Source organism: Peromyscus leucopus, chromosome 9 (genome assembly GCF_004664715.2).
Source record: "Peromyscus leucopus breed LL Stock chromosome 9, UCI_PerLeu_2.1, whole genome shotgun sequence".
In the NCBI taxonomy this organism is placed as follows: Eukaryota; Metazoa; Chordata; class Mammalia; order Rodentia; family Cricetidae; genus Peromyscus; species Peromyscus leucopus.
In genome coordinates this window covers 21,490,335-21,510,625 of record NC_051070.1, presented here as the reverse complement: position 1 = coordinate 21,510,625, position 20,291 = coordinate 21,490,335, and positions in this window count along the sequence as shown.

The following is a 20,291-nucleotide window of genomic DNA, read 5'->3' as shown; positions in this document are numbered from 1 at the left end:
CATCAAGCACTAATTAAGAAAATGCCTTACGGCCAGATCTTGTGGAAGCATTTTTTTTCAGTTGAAGCTTCCTCCTCTCTGGTGACTCTAGCTTATATAAAGTGGACATAAAACTAGCCAATGCAGAGAGTTAAATTGGATAATCCATACCATTACAAATCCCACCTTGTCACACACTTTTAGACTGAACATTCATGCAAGACCTTGCCCTGGCCTCCCATCGGTTCCCTATTCTCAGGCTCTCCACTGAATGACTTCAGATAAGACACACACTGAAGCGTAAGAGATACATGAGGCAGTCTCAAGGGTGAGCTTAGGCAGTGCCTGGGGAGGAAAACACTCACCAGAGGGCAGAGAACAGTGGCTGAAGAGATGAGAGCACTGTCACCCTTGCTTAGATGGGCTTTGTTCTACTGTCTGAAGTTTCTGGACTAGACAGCATACCTGGCAGGTCTTCTCAGGTCTGGGTAACTGAACGCACATTTAGATGAACTCTGGAGGGAGCAGACAATAGCACGCCTATGTTCTTCAGCAGAAAGCTCCCATTAGATAGAAACTTTACTCTCATCTGGGTAGTTTAGAATGTCATATCTCCACCCAACACCAGAGACATGATTCAGATCCCCTTCTTTTGACCAAAAGATGCATAAGCAGATTAGATTTACAGGGACCAAAGAGGAAAATAAGAAAACAACCTGTTGTGGAATAATTTTTTTTGTACACTGTGAAGGTGTGTCTTTGCCAAGGCTCCTTCTGATTGGTTTAATAAAGAGCTGAATGGCCAATACCTGGGCAGGAAGAGGTTAGGTGAGACTTCCAGGCAGAGAGAAGGAAGAAGGGGAGATGAAGCTAGGCACGAGGGAGATGTCAGAGGACACAGAGAGGAAACAAGAGGTGCAAGATGGAAGAGAGGCAAAAAGCATGAGACAAAATGTAGACTAATATAAATGGATTAATTTAGGTAATAAGAGCTAGTGAGACAAGCCCAAGCTATAGGCCAAGCTTTTGTAATTAATAATAAGTCTCAGTGTCAATTTTGTGAGCTGGTGACCCAAAGAAAAATCCATCTACAACAGCCTGTCTTTAATGGTCCTCCACCAAGCCTTGCCACCTCCACCTTCCTCAAATTCATATGATGTTCTCAACCTTAAGAGGAGCAATTGTTATATTTTTCCCTTCATTAAAATTAGTGTGTTACCAGGGACACGGTATGTGAGGCAGAAAGTCTGTCCTGGCTGACAGGCCACTTTCAGTGGTCCACAGCCCTGCTAATGTCTGACCAGCTACATAACAGCCACCTTGAGACAGCCTGCAAGGCCACTGTTTACCTTCATTTAATCACTCTTTGCCTGCTTTTTTGAGATGGGATGTCTCACAGAACCTGGAGTGAAAGACAAGAATATTAAAATTGTTAATGACCCATGCATGCTTGCCACCAAAGTGTAAGTCTTAAACCCCATTGCCCTTTGATTTTTTAACCTTCAAGCACACTTTTCTCCTTCATAACCCTGAACAATGGATCTCATAATCACCTTATAATCTCATTTACAAAAGAAAATTCCTCCTGATAAGAGAAATAAGTAAATCTGTTCATACAGTTTTTACTTCATTTTTAAAACTAGCTTAATCTTTGAACCTGGTTGCAGATTGCGTCCTTTGAGTGATGTGATTTTGAAACCAGGGAACCAGGGATGGGGAGATGGCTCATTGGAGTGCTTGCCATATGAGTATGAGGACCTGGGTTTGTTACTGGAGCCAACGTTTTTAAAAAGCCAGGTGAGTTTTTGTACCTATAAACTCCGGTTTTGGGAGGCAGATATAGGAAGAACCTTTGGCTTTTCTAGTGAATGAGTCTAAATTAATTAGTGAGCTCCATGTTCAGTAACACATGTAGATGTAACCAACTGTCTTATTAAATAAGACAGAACCAATGTAAAAGAGAAAGCCAAGAGGTCAGAGCTCAGAGCTAAAATCTCAACCTTCCTCCTGTGGTGGTCCTAGCTTCCCGAAAGAGACCTATTTCCTGTGTGTATGTCTTTTCATAGTCTTTTGTTCTGCCTTCTCATTAGTTGTAAACCCAAACACGTGACTGCCTCGTCACTGTCTGTATGTACAGCCCCCCAGGTCTTAAAGCCGTATGTCTCCAATGCTGGCTGTATCCCTGAACACACAGAGATCTACCTAGCTCTTCTACCAAGCGCTGGGATTAAAGGCATGTGCCGCTGCCGCCACCACCACCACCACACTCTTGCTATGGCTCTAATTGCTCTGACCCCCGGACAACTTTATTTATTAACATACAATCAAAATCACATTTCAGTACAAATAGAATACCACCACAAACATACCTGTCTCAAAGAAGTAAAGTGGAAAAAGATTAAGGAATGTAGTCTAACTTTGACCTCTTATCTACAAACACACAAACAGGGAGAGTGGCAAGAGAGAATCCCACGACTGGTAAGACACTCAAGGACATCTTTCTCTTAAATCCCACGCTGCACTCTGTCTCTCAGTGCATACTCTTCTTAATAAACTCTGCTTCATCCTCGTCCTGAAATCAAGATTCCAGCTACACCTGAGTGAGTTCCGGGGGCGATGACCCTTCAGACTGCACAGCAGGCAGAGTTGAAATGTGTCTCCTGCTGCTGCTGACAAATGGGTTCTGAAAATCCTGAGTTCTGCCAAGAGACAGAGAATGCCCAAAATACAACAAAAGTAACAAGATCACCACCATAGGAAGCACTCCCTTCCCCAGAGCTGCCACCACCACACTCATCCTCAGAGATTTTACCAGGGATTCTGGGGGCCAGCGAAGAGGCACATCTTTCAGCAAAGTAAAAACCAAAATAGGAGCAACAGAATCAGCATGAGGGATTAAATTCACACAAATTATTCATTTTCCAGCAAGACAATTACAAGCAACTGTACTATCCTAAAGTGAGTTACTGCAGACCCAAGTCCTGCTGTAGAAATCAAATTAATTCCTCTATTCTTAGAACAATAGATTACTACAACTGTAATGGATGGTTACAGACAGCCCTGAGGAGCCTTGCACTAAACAGGGAAGTGACTGCTGTTTTCTGCTTCATGCTGGCCCCTTCCTGAAGAAGGATCCTGCAGGATCCAGCTGATTTCATGAGCTTTGTCATATGCTTTATAACATATTACCAATAAACATTTACCACTTACCAAGCAAGCATCAAGTGTTCCCTAAATGCCAGGCACAACCTGAAGCTGCCTAGTTGGGTCCCTGAATAATTTCAACAGCAGGATATCAAGAGTCCTTTGCAAGAGAGCTCAGACTTGCCTCATCAGACAGAGACGTTCCAGTTACACAACAGAAGTGGACTTGAAAAAGGAAGGCACATCTTTGGAAATGTGTCACTTCCTCACCCATTGACATCTTTTGTAGGACTTTTGCAAACAAAAAAAAAAAAAACATTATTTACAGAAATAGTTCAAACTATGATAAAGAACTTAAAATTATTCAAGACTTCCTGATACATGGAATAGGCCTTGATTTTCAAATGAAGGAGAAAAAAAAATACCGTTCAAATTCTAGTTAGATTCCCTAGTAAAAGCACAAACTAAAACTATGATTGCCATGTCTTGAATTTGAATATAAAAGAATTTCCTTTTAACACAAGGAAATCTGATTTCTGCTTTACAGTGAGTCACTGTATCCTTGCTGAGATACTTTGTATCCTTGTCACATGGCCTCAGTGAACTCACTTAATTTTTATGTTTCCATCTTCTGTTTGTAGAATAGAGGGAGCAGTGAAACCAACCTCAGAAGGTTGCCATGAGAATTAAAATAATAAGCCATGTAAAACTTTGCAGCATAAAACTGAGAACATAATAAATATGTATGCAACAAATGTTAGGTTAATATCATTACAATATGAGGGCACTTTGCAAACTGTTAGGCAAGACACAAATGCAGGGTACCACACTGCCCTGATGTGACACAATCTGTTTATAATTACTTCCAAACAACACATTTCCTTTCTGTAAACAGATCCATATGACAAAACATGCTGTGTTGCGGTGAGTTCCCTGCCTCCCCAAAGAATGCTGAAGTAGCAAAGAGCTACCCTTCACAGTTAAGAGGAGGCTGCGGGTGAGCTTTCCACCCTTTCCATCCCAGCAAAGGTGAAAAAGCTTATTCCCCAGAATGTCATTTTGTTTCCATGCAGGCACAAATTTCATCTTATGAAGCATATTAACCCTCTAATAATATTCAAGAGGATGGGGAGATCATTCACTAACTAAAGTACCTATAAGGCAAAGTATGAGGGCGTGAATTTGATCCTTACCACCCTTGCAAAAAAAAAAAAAAATCTAGGCACAGAAGTGTTACCTGTCTATGCTGTCCACACTGGGAGCAGGCAGCTGGAGGCAAGAAGACCACTGGCTCGCTGGCCAGTTAGTATTGTCACATCTGTGAGCACCGGGTTCTGTAAGAGATCTTGTCTTGAAAAGTGAAGTGAGAACAACACGGAAAGACACCCACCATAGACCTCTGGTCTCCACCTGAAGTCATGCAACGGTGACAGATGATAAGGAGAGTGATCCATACACAGGAAATTCTAGAGTCAACTAACTCCAAGTGATCTGGGGGTTTACAGGAAACTGCCAAGATAATATGCTCCCTGACCTTCAGTCCCATCCACACTTCTACCCTGTCTCCCGCATCCTGACCATCTATGCTAACTACATTCCTCTCCCTAATCCATATCACTTAGTTACACTTCCCTCCTGTAAATCTGAGGCCCAGCATCCTTTTCCAACCATATTTCTTTATCACACTTGTGTACTGTTCTCCTCACACCCTGGTACCTCTTACGTTTCTATCTTCACAGTACCTCAAACTCATATGCTTCTAAATCCCTGGTACGTAACACGGAATCTGACCCACAGTTAGACTCCACATAAATATTCAGATGAATGTCACACAGTTGAAAGTGTCCAGACTATTCCCTCTAATGAACTCTATCACTGTTTGCCTGTTAATGACCCGAATGAAGTGCCTGTTGAAATAAACGATGAAACAATCAACTACTCTATTTTCTGGTCTGTTTCTGATGTCTACACCTCTCATTATCTGCTCTTTCACCCCTTTCTTTTTCCTGCCTTCAAACAACCACAATTTCAAAATAATCTCTCAACTCAAGGGGTTAAAAGACTTGAGGGCACAGGAGTTGACTAGTGTGAACCGCCTAGTCACTTGCAGCATAGCCATAGATATGTAAGACTACAGAGGTGTCAGACCACACACCTGCAACAGCTGAGGAAGACACACGAGGAAGCCACAGTCCACTCTCCCCTCCACTCATTCCTGTGGACGCTCTGTGCTGCCCTCAAAACAGCCAGTGCAAGGCTACTTGTGTGTCCTCCCACCTAGTCCTTTCTCCACAAGCCCCCAGTTCCGCCATTCGCACCGCTGGGTGCTGACACCTCGCTTGCCATGTTGCTAGGAAGATGGGACCCCTCCAACCATGCCTACAAAGACAGATGTCACTGAAAGCGAACTCCCAGATGTTTGCACTGTCCACACACAGCGCTGTCCACCAACAGCCTCATCACAGAGTCTGCTTCTGTCTTGCAGACAGAGGACTCTATCCCTTCTTGCCTCTTCAGGGACACCTGGAATTTATATGTATTCTAACCACTCTTTACCAATATCAAATCTACGTTCTCCATGGAACCCTATCCAATGAAAGTGAATAATATCTTAGCAATATTTCCCATGAACTCTCATGAGCAGGGTTTTTATCTAAATTCTTCCTGTCATGTTTGGGATCCACACCAGAAACACTTTCACCTTCAAAACTCCATGGAGGTCTCCAGGGTGTACCACACTGCCAAAACCATGGTCACATCCTTGTTTTAATTTTGTTGAGATTTCAGTAGCAATTGAGCCACGTTGTATCTATCTCCTTGTGATATCAACCTCACTTAGTTTTCCTTCCGTCTGCTTGGACCCTCCACCTTACTTGGCTTTCTGGTTCCTCTCCATCTCCCAAATCTCTATATGTTGGATTATTCTAAACTTAACCTCAATTTCCCTCCTATAATTATTGTCACTCCCTTGATAATCTCAAGTAAGTATATAGATTGAAATGCCATTTGCATGTGAAAGGTCTCTTGAGCTTAGGTAACACTGAGCTCTACAGTATACTGCCAGCCACTGTCTCTGATGGTGGATCGCAACGCCGTCCTTCCTGTGGCTCAGGCCCACACTCCTACGGCCATCTTGAGCTCTTTTCCTTTGTTGTACCTGGCATCAGCATAGTCAGCAAATTTGGTTGCTACACTTATTTTTTTTAAAGTAATTGGTATCTTTTACTATTATTAAAGAATTCTATGGCTCAGGCAACTTTACAAATTTGAAAGGAGACACAAATGTAATCAAGACTGTCAGTGAACACAGAGGACCCCAGGAATGAACCACAACTGTGCCTCCCCCTGAGATCTCTCCTTTCTCCCTGGTACTAATGCTTCCTGCTACCTTGTCTCTGCATCAGTTAATCACATCTTTGAGTATTTTGAATTGAAAGAAATACAAATTCACAGTAAGTTTCAGGAAGAGTATAACGAAGTTCCAGGATGCCTTCACCTATATTTTCTCCCATGCTTACATCTTCAACTACAGCGCAGTATCAAGAGCAGAAAACACTGATGTGCTCTAAGTTCTAAGGTCACATACTCACCCCTGAAGCTCATTTGTAGAGATATTTTCTCCCCACAGAGCACTCCCACGGCTGTGCTCGCCACCATATCCCTCACCCTTGCACCCGTATCCCATCTCTACAAGCATGCCATTTAATTACTGTCGTATGAGTGAAAATATGCAGTATGTGACACTTTAAGATTGGCATTGTCCCACTAAGAAGACTGCCCTTGGGACTCTAGTGATTTTCTGTGTACAGATACTACAAACATAACCTCTACGAGTAATTCTATACAAGGTTTTGTACAGATGTAAGTTTTCAGTTCTCTATAACAGATGCCTAGACGTGAAGTTTAGGGTTGAGCGGCAATGATCATGTGTGTAGTTTGGCTGTCTTGATGCTTTGTGTTTGCATTGTGTTTCAGAGAGTGGCAGTGGTTTTCCAGAGCACCTAGACTGTTTTACCTTCCAGGATGTTTCTAGCATCTCACCACCAGGCCAGCTCCCTGGGCCATGTCACTGTACTCTCTCTCTCTGGGGTCACTATGATACACCTTAACTGAGGTCTCATCAAATGTAAGTCTCTCCCTCTGTCCCACCCAGCTCCTCTCAATGGGTCACCAGAGTGATCCTAGCAAAAGGAAATTCAGATTGTCTCCTGGGCCTGTACAATAGCTTCCCCTCAATGCTAAGTAAAATTCCTCACCTTGACCTGTAACACGCTCCAAGATTTGATTCCTATCTGTTGTGTGATTCCGTTTCCAATCAGTGTCCATGTCAGTCACTTCCTCCCAGCAATAGTAGCGGATTCCCTGTTCTTCCTTACACAGTGAGCATTGCTCTGAGACTTTGTAATTGCTGTGTCCTCCGCCTGGGGTTCTCTTCCCAAATCAATCATTCCAACCTTTTCCTGGGTCTTTCTCCAAGCATCATCATTTCCCTCCTAGGGGAGGCTTCCCAGCCACCTTTCTCCACTAGCCTTTCCAGCTCTGTTTCTCTCTGTAGCACATTCACCCAGCATACACTACTTATTTGTCTATAATCTCACATCCTTCACTGGAATGAATGCCCCTTGAGGCAGTCCTGTGTCTTGCTTGCTCACGGCTGAATCCTCTGTAACTAGAATAATTCCTGGCATATGACAGATGCTTGCTAAATGTGTTTTTTGGTGGTGAATGGACGGATAAGTGAATAAACAATCACCATATGGAAAAATACAATCACTAGCATTTCATGTCCATTTATAACAGGCAGTATGGAGTACACACTGAAACAGATGCCAGACAGCACACAATGAGGAATTAAACAGGTTCCTGGAAAATAATGAAAAATATATATCTGAAAATGGCCTTCTCAATATGTGCCACCTGGATAGTTTTCTTGTGTTTTTGCATCGCTGGGGCAAAATTCTGGAGCATCTCCAGTTCTGAAGCATAAAGTCAGGACACACAGGTTAAGAAGCTAAACAGGAAGCCACCAGGATGCACTCTGAAAACCCAGAGAATAAGGCCAAATGCAATGGCATTGTCCCTTGACTCTCAATGAAAACAAAAAGATGAGATTCTTCACTCATATAATAATTCTTAAAGCCTAGAAGAATAAAATCTTGTCTTATTATCTACTGCATTGTACTTTTGAGTCAGTTTTATGCTCATAAGAGACAGAATTCAATCAAATAACAATAGGAAAACACTTTCAAGCAGGTTTAAGGATAACCAAAGCCAGTAAGAAGGATTCTTTAAAAGCTGAGAGAGAGCAGTGTGTGACACAGACATGCTAAAAAAAATACTTCAAGTAGTCTAGTTAATATTTGTTAATATGAGTTTCTATTTTAAGTGTTTTATTTGAAAACAGGTAGCGTTTATGCAACACACACTACATGCCAGGGACCATTCTATGAACCTTGTGTGTACACTGTGGTTTGTGGTTTCAATGTGTCCCCATAGTCATGTGTTGGAAACTTAATTCCCAATGTGACAGTATAAAGATATGGGACCTTCAGATATGACCAGTTCATGAAGGAAGGTTAATACCATTGTACTAGGAGTGGGTGAAATATCATCAGCTGCTTTCCATCAACCCTCTTCACACACCTCCTAGTATCCTACCTTCCCATGAAATAATGCAGCAAGAAGGCACTTGCCAGAGGCAGATCTCTCAACCAGTCTTCAGACTTGAAGAAATTTGCATTGTTCTTTTTAATTATAATCTAAGCAGCCTCAGATATTCTCTTACAGCAGCGTAAAATACACACAAAGAGTGTACTAACTCTTTGTACCTCCTCTGAGACTACACTATAGATGCTATAATGGTCTGCACACTATGGACACGTTAGTGCTGTGTCCAAGTCACACAGCCCCAGGACGTGCAACCCGGGCAGATGGGCTCTAGAGTTTGAACTCTTCACTTTGCTCCTCTATTCATGCTACATCTGGCTAAAATGCATGCACCTGTTGTTGCAATAAATGTCGAAACTGCTTCCAAAATAACTGGAGAGAAAATTGAAGTTCGGGTAAGTGAGGGACATGGAAGGGGGTATTTGAACTTAGGACTGTGTAACTCTAAAGTTCCTCTTCCCACTCTCTTTATTCCACCACGCCCTGATGAGAAACTATGGTACTCCCTATGGCCTGCACCCTCCCACTGTTCTTCCTCCCAGCATGGAGTCAACACACAGCAATTAACTACTACTAAATCTTGGAGAACATAATGGAAATATCTTTGTCAAGGGGGTCTGACTACAAATCACGCCTCTGAGCTCTTAGCTTTGTCTACAAGCAAGGCCAGCTAAAACCACAGTAATCGTGAAATTTGTCACAAGTCTGCAATCTCCTGTATCTCAGCTTCCCAAGAGAGGGGGCAGATTTTAAAAATGTCTGTCTTGGAAGGTTCCAGGCACAAGGTAAGTACAAGAATGTTTGCTTTTAGCATCCTGTTTATCCCATTCCTGGCCACTGCCTGGCGTGGAATGGAGAGCCAGGTTTCTCCCTCCAGTCCCAGAGCAGAGAATGAGGAGCTGGGCTCTGCCCCGTCCACCTCCCCCACTCCTTCCTCCCTTTCCACCACCAGCTATCAAGAGAGCAGATTTTCTGCCTCGTGGAGTGGAGAAACAAGTTGACTTAATAATACTATTTATATACTGCTTTTCTTCCTTAAAAGGCCTCTGTGCAACCAACATTTCTTTCCCTGAGACTAACCACAGGAAGATTGTTCAAAAGGAAATTTTTGAAAGAATTGTCATGGGCCTCCTTTTCAGAAATGGCCTCACTGGTTTAGGTCTGCTTACACTGAGAAACGTTACACAAACGGGGACGAGGGGTGGGGGGCAGCTGGGAGACCGGCTCCCACATTTTACCCCAGGGTACTTTTGAGGAGTGGGGGATAAGAGGTTTAGATAGAAGGATAGAGGGGAGAGAAGCAGATAGAAACACAGGCTAGCCTCCGGAGGGCCTGGTTCCTTGTCCCACCGGCCCCTTTTGTCTCTTCTGAAGGGCTATTTATAGGAGTGCCAAGGGTGGAGCCAAAGACCTCCCCCTAGTACAGCCAAGTGCAGACCCTTTCCAATCACCTGGTAACCATGCACATGGTCAAGCACTCCTCTAACGCAGCACTGCTGGGTGAAGCAAGCTCAGATCTCACTAGGAAACCTTTTGTGGGCCTCCACAACAAACTTCCTAGACAGAACTTCCACGGGATAAGAATATGCATTCTGTTCAAATTGGAAACAAATAAGATCTGCTTTGCATTTATCAGCATGTGAGAGTAAATTTGTATTATCCTAGGCACTTTGCATGCTGCTTCTCAGGGCTCTTTGAAGGAAAATTGAGGAGAAGGAAAAGAAAAGAGAACAGTTCAATAAAAACAAAGCAGCCTTCGCTGGCGTGACCTGCCATGGAGATTTAGAGGAAATAGTCTGCTAAGCAATATGATCCCATCTCCTTGCACAATCTGCTGGCAATGCTAACCTCAGTTGATAGAAACTTCTGGGTTTCCCCTTCTCTTTCGGGGGCCTGCTAGTCTTCCTCATCTGCAATCTATCTCCAAGCTGTGTGAACCTTCAGCTCTTCACCTTTAACTCTTTCCTCTCTTTGAGCATTAAGAAAATTCTGAAATGTAGAAGCAGGAACTGTATGCTGCTCCCAACAGTCTCAGAAAGAATGCCTGCCCGATAGTAATCCTTCACAATACTGCAACATAGTACTGAAAGGAAAAGTGCTCCAAGGGTTATGGATGGAAGTAGATAAATGAGAAAGGGCCTGCAGAGTCAGAGATGTGGGCTGTTTCCTAGACAGTGTGTCAAAAGCCACTGTGCTTCCTGGACAAGTTCTTGTCCCCTAAGGTGGAGATACGTATCTGGCCACCTGGCACCGTCCTCCATGGAACAGTGCAATTAACTGACGGATTCTGACTCTGCCTGCTTTCCCTTCACAATATCTGGCCTGCACTTTATGTAAAAGAAATTTGGCTGCTTATTCTTTGGGAACCCCTGTTATTCTGCTCCCTGGTTAGGGGTGCTTAGCCAATGGCCCCATCCCTAACAAATCTGTGGGTTTGTCTGGAGGCTGGCGCTGCAACCTCCTGGCTGTTAATGGATGTTACACAGGCCCTGAATTGTCCCTTCTATCAGCTTTGAGTAGACTGCCTTCCTTCAACGCACAGTGCAGCAATTGTTTTGACATCTTGTTTTCACACGTTCTGTTCCCAGGCACAGATAAGAAGAGCTGAGTCCAAATGAGCACAATGTGTCTTCTTCATTAGCTTAAATGATTAAGTTATCAAGTTGTGAGTAACCTCAAGCCCATGGTGGTCAGATTTAAGCAGGTTCTGTGCTCCTGTCTGGATACAGAGAAAACAGCTGCTATTTCATTTCTGTAGTTTATTTTATTTCTCCTTGTTTCCATTATGTCCCCTTGAAGTCAGTGTTCCTACGCTTTGATGATGAGGAAATATGGTAATAAGGGCAAAGCATGGCTTTCATCTATTCACTTGTCAACTGTCATACAATTCTATGATCATAGAATGGACTAGCTCTAGATACTTGTCTCCAAAACGACAACAGGTTATAAATAAGAACAATGTAAAGTGTGGCTAAGGCAGCAGGAATCAACTACCACAGAAGATTAAATACCTCAAAGGCACACACCCTACCAAATATGAGTCAGTTTTTTTTAATTTTTGGAGACATTGTGTAGCTCAGACTGTCCTCAAATGCATTATTCTCCCACATAAGCCTGTCCAATGCTGGGATTAGAGACATGAGCACCATGCCCCTCTAAGATGGGCCACCTTTCTTATGGACTCAATAAACTCCAAGCCAGTATCTAATTCCTAATGTCAACAACAAGTTCATACAGTGTCAAAGATTTGCCATCCCTGGTCTACAAAGTGACAACATCGCAGCCACCACAGCTTTTATGTATTTTTCTCTAGAGTTTTAAAGAATAAATGGCAATGAAATTAAATTTCTCCTCAGAGTAATTGTGACAAAGTTTGACATGCTATTAGAATTTATTAGATTAATAAAATGTACATCCCATTCTTTTAGCAATATTCATTATTTTGACATGAAAACATAAAAAGCCTGGTGTCAATGTTTTCCATAGGAGGAATAGTCTGAATCAAAATCATGGCCCATCCAATCTCAGAAGAAGATGCATCCCTACTAGTGAGATGAATTAATTTCCCCTTGCCAAAGCCAGAAGTTACTCAAACCTCATGACTAATTCTCTTGGTTCCAAGTGCAAGTGTTGTTTCAAGAGTGATGTGCACTCATCAGCCATAGTAACCACTTAAGTCAGGCTCAGGAATATAGTAGCCTCATGGAGCTTGAACTTCAGTAGACATTGATCAAGGAATTATATAAATCCCTGTTGTGATGAATGTCATGACTGAAAGTGTATGATCAAAAAAAGAATGAAATAATACAAATCCCATAGTATTATCATTATATTTTTCAAATACAAACAAATATGAAAGTTCACTTTTGGTGTTTTGTGGAGATAAAATTTGACATAAATGCAAACATATTTTTGAACTACACATCATTAGATAAGACTCAGGGTCATTTTGCTACAGTGTATAGACTCGCCTATCCACTGCAGCCATAGGTAATATATAAAGTTTCTATGGCTCTGTATATGAAGGTTCACTTTTTAACTGGGCAAAATAGTCTGCGTGTCTAGCAGCTTTCCAGGACAAGTTTCTCCAAACAGTGAATTAAGAATCCACTCGACTTGCTTCAAGTAGCTTTGATATCTCAAGCTGTGCCTTCCAAGTCACTGTAGCAATAAAGATTAAAAAAAAAAAAGTCATGTGTGGATGACTTAGATGCTCCATCTCACTGCAAAGGTAGGGGGAATGTGAGGCAGAACATGGGTAATGAAAAGTGTCTTATCCGTGAGTAGGAAGAGCAGGTGTTCAAATGAGTCATGTAGCTTTTCTGAGATCATTTGTTCATTGATCAAAAGGAAGGGTAATTCAAGCTACCACCCAAGGGTTAGGGTACATGAGACAAACAGTCTTGCACACTGCAAGGAAGAAGCCAGAGAAAATCCACTACCATTATTTCTACCACAATCTCCAGGAACACCAATACCAACACGAAGGAGGAGAATGAAAACTGAGTTAGAACCATACCAAGACTGAACTGGCCTCTGTCCGTGGACCAAGGATAGCAGTATGGTCCGACTCCCTGCAGCAGCATCCCGAAGCTTCTGTGTGAAAACAGCACTAGAGAAAACCAAAACAGGCCCCAGCACTCCCCTAATGTCCTGCCAAGCCCAAATTGACTGTACTTTTTCTACTGGGTTAGGCTAAAATTGCCTAACCGGGTTAACAGACCCAGTTTTATAAATTTAAAAATAAAGCTTAATATACCTGGTTATATAAGTACGTTTTTATTCTAGGGAAAAAATTACCCTGGGTCAGAGCTGAGATACCTTGCTTGGTAACTGGAGCTGTTATCCTTGTTTTCCCATTGTGGAGCCAATGGTCCTGATCTAAATTGCAGACCCTTCTTTACCTAACTAAAACCCAAGAAACCAATAAAAAAGCAATTCCTGGTTATCATTATGGTTCCCAATTGTCTTTAGCAACATAGAAACTCAGGTGGTGTTTATCTATTTGAGAAATATTTTATTTATTTATGCTATCTTAAGCAGTCATCCCAGGCGCCGATATATCTGCTTAATATTCACTCTTTATTGCTTTAGAGATAGAGACAACCATTAGGTGAACAGCATGACAAATGTACATTTGGGACCCTGCACAAATGATGTCAGGTTTTTTTTTCATGTGCATCAGATTTCTATGTGCCTCCACAGGCTGCTCACAGAGTGAAGAGGTAGTGTGCGGTATATAAAAACAACATCAAAATAAAGACAATGTCTCATTAAATAAGAGATGAATGAGAATGAAGTGGGAGTAATTGATTATAAGAAAAAAGTGTCAGAGGGTTTAAAGGTAAAAGTGAGAATCCAAAGACTTGAGAAATTAATTTACCCATAACAAAGCGGGGCGGGGTGACTCTAAGAAAAACGACCTGGCAGACCTACAGAAAAATAAGTAACTCTGTCAGAAAACTGAATAAAAATGAAAATTCTGAAATGCAGAAATGTTGAAAGGACATATTAAACAAAAACGTATTCAAGCCAGGCATAGCAGTACCCACCTTTAACTCAAGGTGTGGGAGTCAGAGGCAGATGAATCTCTGTGAGTGAGAGGCCAGTCTGGTCTATGTAGGAAGTTCCAGGACAGCCAGGGATATATATTGTGGCACCCTACCTCAAACAAACAATCAAAAACCAACCTATTTATATTTATTCTAGGATTTGTAAATATATTATTAATATATGTCAATATTAAAGTGATGAATAGCAATGTATTTAGATCCAGTACTCTTTTTTCTTATAGATTTTAGTTTTATTTTGTTTTATTCATGTGGTTGTGTACTAAGGAAGTTTACAGGCATGTAGGTGCTAGCTAAGACCAGAGGACCCCAGGACCCCCTGGAACTGGCATTAGGACACATACTCTTAACCACTGAGCCATTTCTCCAGGACATAAGCTATTATGAATAATAAGTTGTAAAATTTTGAGGAGTTTCCATATCAAAATAGAGCTTGAGAAATCAAGAAAGATGGGTGACAGTTTTAAAAATCATTTTAAAGATGCAAATAAAAATTTCAGAAAAACAACTAGACTAAGACCTGAAGACACAGAATACACTTATCAGCAGGCGGATTAGTTATTTTGCAGCTTGAAGTTGGTTTTGCTTCTTACTGATGAAAAGAGAGGTGCAGTTCTGGGTGAGTTCAAAGGCACTGTCAATTTTACTTCCAAATGAGAACCTGAGTTTTAGAGTGTTCCTTGGGGAAAGTGATTCACTAAATGATCTTTTATTATCGCTGATGGAGACTCATTCATAACTAAGTATTACAATATTTGACCTTTAGAGCTTCATTAATGAAAGTTACCTGCACAAGAATGCTCTGCCATGTCATCATGAAAATAAGCATGTTAGGACATGTTAACAGGTGTTATATGTGTATACGTACATACATATATGGGGGCATGAATATCTGCAAGTAGCTTCCTATGTGTGACGTGTGGTGTATATATCTGTATGATGAGCGCACAGATGTGTGTGTATGTGAGGACAGTGTGTCTGTGTGTTGTGTGAATTCATATGTGAGTGTATGTGTGTATGTGAGCATGTGCAAAAGAATGTGTGGGTGTGAGTGTATATCTGAGCACAGATACACTGTTGTTGATAACAGAAAACTTAACAAAGCAAAACCGAGCTGGTCTGAAACTTGCTGTGTAGTAGCCCTTCTCCATCCTGGGTTCACAGGCACGCCCTGTTGAGCAGGAATCCTGTGGCTGTTCCTTTCATCTATTTCTGCTACATTTTTGTATGCTTAAAATTTGCAATGAAGCTGGGAAAAGTGGTCTTTGATGAAGAAACTCCTAGAGGTGTCAGATATTTTTATCACTCTGGTTGTAGGAATGGGGGTCACAGATGTTTGCCTATGAATTCACTGTACAAGGAATTAAAGTCACATAATTTTCTCTGCAGGGTGACTCTAAAACACTATTGTTAATGTGTTTTTAGAAAATGACCATGTGCCTGGCATGGTGCCAAAGAGACCCATATTTCAGTTGTGATCATAACATTCCTTTCAAAAAGCTACATTCAGGATTGTCATTTTAAAGACAAGGAATGTGAAATCCTAACTACTTAGGCGAGTGCTTGAAACTTTTTCAAGCATGTTTTCTCTCTGCTGTTTATGTTGGGCCAAGTCTACTAGTCTGTCCTTGATTTTACCAACTATATCCTATACCATCTCTACGTTACTTCTGAGCCCATACAGCAGGGTTTTGCTTTGGTTCTTGAATATCTCAGTTCTAAGGTTGCTATGCAATTCTATGAATAGATAGATGGATGAGTGGATGGAATTATAGATAGAGAGATAGATAGAGAGAGAGAGAGAGATAGATAGATAGATAGATAGATAGATAGATAGATAGATAGATAGATAGATAGATAGATGAATGGATATAGGTGATAGATACATAGGTGACAGAAATGTAGTCACATGTATGTATGAATATATGTATATGTGTGTGTGTGTGTATATATAATTCCTTGATGATAGTTCCTATTTTTCTCATTTGTTTCAAGAGAATGTATTTTATATGACAGTTTTAATATTCCTAAAATTTAAAAATCTGATACATCTGATTGTCTTATCATTTATACTGAGTTTTCTAATTCTGACACGATCTTCCACACATCCTGGGAATTTTAATGATGTTTTGCAGAGGCTCCAGGCCCTGTATAAAGTCTTTTAGCAGGTGATCCTCAACATTACATAGTACAAGGGCAGGGAAGATGAGTTTCTTCAAGATTCCCGTCAAGCCCTCAAATGCTACCTTGACAAGTGTTAGGCAGCAGCCCACATCACAGACTCTGGGTTCCCATTGTGTTCCCCCTTCTGTTCTTTTGACAGCTTCCTTGAGAAACTAAGCCTCACTCCACTGGGCTCTTGCTGCCACTCCCAGGGAGGGAAAGGACAGGGCAGACCGTCAACCAGCCCAGCCTTCCATCACCTAATTTGTCTCTGCCGAATGGGAGTGGAGGTTCAGTACCCACTGAACCCTGCTGCCACCAAGAAAAGCCTGATGCTGACTAAGCACACCTCCCCATGTTGTCCCAGTGCTACTGAGTTCAGAGACCCAGATCACCCAGATCTTACTAACAACTCGCCGGCAAAAGAGCCATGCAAGCTTGGTTCCTCTGGGCAGGGCAGGAATGATGGGCTGCCTACTGGTGAGGTGAGAGATTTGAAGCATTACCTGTGCATGCTATACTCAGGACAGAAAGAATAGCTTCCAGCTCAGCTCTGGTAACATCACCCTGTAGAGCAATTGGCGCCTTTTTTATTGTTTCTACCCAGAGAGGGGAGGGGAGAAACAAAGAAACATTTATCATTAGTTTAGAAAAGGTGGTGCCAAATCGATGCTTGGCTAGAGTGTTTGGCAAGAAGGATAGGTAATGCCAAAATGCTCCCAGGCCTTCTGCTGGAAAATATACTTTTCTTGGAGCTTTTTAGATATTCATTTGTCAGTGGCTCCAGCTTCTGTGGCACCTTTGCAAGATACATGGAAGATAATGAGGTCACCCAGGAATTCATCAGGTACCATTCCTCAAAACTCAAGGTCCCAGGCAATCTGTTCTTTCACTTTTCGGGAACTTTCTCTGTTTGTTCATGGTGCCGGATATTGTACCAGACATAAGCCTCACTCCACTGGGCTCTTGCTGCCACTCCCAGGGAGGGAAAGGACAGGGCAGACCGTCAACCAGCCCAGCCTTCCATCACCTAATTTGTCACTGCCGAATGGGAGTAGAGTTTCAGTACCCATTGAACCGTGCTGTCACCAAGAAAAGCCTGGTGCTAACTAAGCACACCTCCCCATGTTGTCCCAGTGCTACTGAGTTCAGAGACTCAGATCACCCAGATCTTACTAACAACTCGCCGGCAAAAGAGCCATGCAAGCTTTAAGGGAAAGGACAGAGGAAGAATGAAGGCCTTTTATCTTTGTGGAACCTGAATTATCCAAGGGTGGATACACTTAGTGCGGCCAGAATTTGACCTTAAAGAGGTCAAATTGTTTTTTACAGAAACAAATTAGCAGTAATGATAAAAATAGCTATGTGTATATCAGTTTGTTATGCATGCCATAATGAATATCACAGGATGCGTAGCTTAAACGACAGAAATTTGTTTGCATACAGCTCTGGAGGCTGAAAGTGTAAAATTAAAGTTCCTCTTGAAACATCTTTTCTTAGCTTCTACAGGACTGGTTTCTTGCTATGTCTTTGCATGATCCACTCTCTGTATGTCTGTATGTCTGAATTTTTTCTTCTTACAAGGCTAGTGAAATTGGATTAAGACTTGAATAAAATAACTTCATCTTAGTTTTATCACCACTCTAAAATGGAATCTCTACTGTGGCGGTTCATGTTAATTTTTAACTTGCAGGTTCTAGAATTGCCTAGGAGACAAGCCACCACCAGGCACACCTGTGAGGGATTACCCTGAGGGTGGCGCCATTCCCAGGACTGAATCTGTGACAGTATAAAAGGGAGCTGAGTACACAGCATTTATTGCTCTCTGCTTCTTGGTGACAAATATAATATGACAACTACTTCATGATTGATTATACTCCTGAACTGTGAGCCAAAATACATCCTTTTCTCTCTTAAGTTTCTTGTGCCAGACTATTTTATTATAGTAATGGAAAAATAATCTAAGACACCTACTTTCTGAAGTAATGGGGAGTCTTCAACATAGGAACATTCAGGGGCTACAATTTAACCCATAACAATGTACTTTGCAGCAATATATTATGCAAAACACCATATTACATAATGGGTAAGACCTTATAGATGTGTGTGTTACATGTAATATGAGAAATAACCTGAATATACAGTTAGTTTCAGGTGAATTCACCAATTAATCCACTAGTCATAATTAACATTCAATTGGTGTTAATGATACCGGATCATTAACGTGAATAGCAGCCGAGACACAGTTTATAGCTGATTGTAGGTATGGTGAAGAAAGAGAAGCAATATTCCTCCTGAGCTGCTCTGATAAGTACTGAAACCATTAGCTAACTCTTCCCTGTTCCTAAAAAGACATCTTCAATATGGCTTTCTTTTCTGGCCCTGGAAAGGAAAGCCTACAGGAGACAGTTGGGGCCTCTCAGCTTTGTATTAGAGGATGAATGAATTCAGCCTATATCTTGGTGTTCCATTTCCAATTAGTCCAAAAACTCAAACACCTGACCTACAGCTATACTGAACAGCATGGGAGAAGCAGTGTAGTATTGAATTTAAGAAGTTCTGAGATGGTCTTCTGCCAGAGAAGAGTACACCAATATGTTGTCCAGTAACAATGGTCAGCCCTGAAAAACATACGTACAAGAACATTATATGGACTGAACCAGTTATATTTAGGAATATATGTGTATACATATGCATCATATTTATATACCATATCATATGCATGTATCTATAAGCATCTTCAAAAGAGACCATGAATTTGAGAAGACTGGGGAGGGATATACGGGAGGATTTAGAGGGAAGAAAGGACAGGAAGAAATTATATTGTCATTATATTATAATCTGAAAAATAAAATAAGTTCCAGTCTATACCACATGTTAGTACTTTTATAATGCCAAGAACAACTAAGCAAACATACATATACTTTATGGAACTACTATGTAGATTTAACTATTTACAGAAAACAGTAAGAGGATATTGAGGTGGTAGGATTCAGAGTAGGCAGGGAGGGTTGATACAGTAGTTATCTTTCCCATTCCTGGAATAGCTCTGTCACAAACACAACTTAAGAAAGGATTTACTTTGACTCATGGTTTGAGAGTTCAATACAAGGCAAGAAAGGCACAGTGTCCAGAGAGTGACATGGCCCTAAAACATCTGTAGTCAGTAAGTAAAGAGAGATGAATGCTGAACTCAGCTCACTATCTTTCTCCTTTTCATTCAGTTTTAGGACCCCAGCCGATGGGACAGCGCCACCCACATTCAGGGTGGGTCTTCCCATTTAAATTACCCCAATCTAGAGTGGTGATTCTGGATCTTATCAAGTTGACAATCAATATAAGCCATCACAAAGGAATGTAACACTGGGTTTAGTTACTGTCTGTTGTGAAATATTTAACTCTGTAAGAATGCATTAAATTTGTTTTTGTTGTGGAATATTACTTTAATTGTGCAAAGATGTATTACATTTATTTATGCTGCACATGTATTTAATTATGTAAAGATGTGTTGCATTTGTTTCATCTTGTCTGGCTCAGGCATCTGATTTGTCTAATAAAAAGCTGAACAGCCAATAACTACTCAGAGAAAGGATAGGCAGGGCTGGCGATCAGAGGGAATCAATAGGAGGAGATATCTAGGCTCGAGAGAAGTGGGAGAAAAAAATGAGGGACATGCCCAGGTCAAGAAGCCAGGCAGCTGCCAGACAGACAGACAGGTATAGAGACAGGGAGAAAGTAAGATATAAAAAAAGGTAAAAAGCCCCAAGG